Here is a 1,618-nt window from a genome sequence, read left to right on the forward strand (position 1 = left end):
ATGGAAACCCACTGGGTAATCTTGGGCAAGTCACACACTCTCAGCCCCAGAAAACCCAATGAAACCATTTCAAACCAGGAGCAGATTTCCTTATTCGGAGACTGATAGCCATCTGTCAGGAGTGATTTGATGGTGTATTATGATTTATGTTCCTGGGTGATAAATGTCATTTTCTAATTGGTTCTGTCATAGAAACATGGCAAAATTTTATGACACTGCCTGAACTTTGTCTTTGCGCAAGGGACATGGTGCTATAATAGCACATTATGGTTTCCTGGGACACTGTCCACCAATTTAACAAAGTTTCAGCCACAAAAACAAAGTTTCTGTAGTAGAACAATGACTTTCAAAGTAAAAACAACCAAATGAAACAGGAAATAACACTTTCACACCAGGAACAGACTTCTGCAATTATTAAAAAATGGTTTATTATAAAAGCTATGAAAATTCACCAAAAATCAGAAGATAACAGAAACGTTCTGAATTTTGGTGAGCTAGCAGTGTTAAATTTATTCTACCACTGTACCAAGTTTGAAGAGTATAGCACAAAAATTAGGGTGGGGGAGTCCTGTAATTTCCCCCCAGTGCTGTTTTTGGCCACTGCACATGCTTCTCTGCCATTAACGAATTAATTTCGAATATTTCAAATATTCGTTAAGTTTCAAAACTTTTTGGGCCAAATTTCAGAAGTAGTTTCAGAAATGAAGCGCCAGCCCCCCCTACTTTAGAAGAGAGTATTGAACCATTTTTTCCCATAGATCACACATGCCTATTACCTATATTTAATCAATGCTTACGTGCCATTGAATCTAATGCATACCTCAGTTTTCAAAACTCTGAAACCAAAAAAAGTATTTTTGCTGAATGTAAAGCACAGCAGCAGAAGTCCTTGTAATTTGACCAAAAAAAGGTGCACATTATTGTTGTTGCCTGCCTAGAATTCCTTCATTATAAACAATTTAGCAATGGAAAATAACACTTTGGGGTGCATCTATGCTGTAGAGTGAATCCACTTTAATTGCCTTGTTTCAATGCTATGGAATCATGAGGGCTGTAGGCTGACAATGTTTTGAGCCTTTTCTGCCAAAAAATGCTGGTGCCTCACCAAAACACTCTTCATCATTCATAGGACTTCATCATAGGATGTGGGGCAGCAGGAGGATTTGTCAGCCTCTGTGGTGAATCTACAGGGCAGAGGGGCATTCCTGTCACCCCACACCCCACCTCGCCCACAATTATGCTTCACTATCACATATGGGGAAGCATCGCTGTATGGCTTCCCCCCGTGCTGGCCCCATTGCTCCTTAAAGAACAGAGGAAGCCTCCCATGTTCTGCGTGAAGCATCATAGGATGCTTGAGCCACAGTGAATGTGTGTCATGTGATTGGCAGCATGGGGTTTTGTACACTAAGTGTGCTGCAAGCATCATACAATGCTTTTCAAGACTAATGTGATGAAGTGGATAGAATCATAGAAAAGTTGGAAGAGTCAACAAGGGCCACCTAGTCCAAACCCCTGCCATGGAGGAACACACAACCAAAGCACTCCTGACAGATGTCCTCAGCTATCTTCATATATTTTGTGTTTCATAATTTAGTATACTTCTGACTGGTTCTTG

This window comes from Anolis carolinensis, chromosome 5 (genome assembly GCF_035594765.1).
Source record: "Anolis carolinensis isolate JA03-04 chromosome 5, rAnoCar3.1.pri, whole genome shotgun sequence".
NCBI lineage: Eukaryota > Metazoa > Chordata > Lepidosauria > Squamata > Dactyloidae > Anolis > Anolis carolinensis.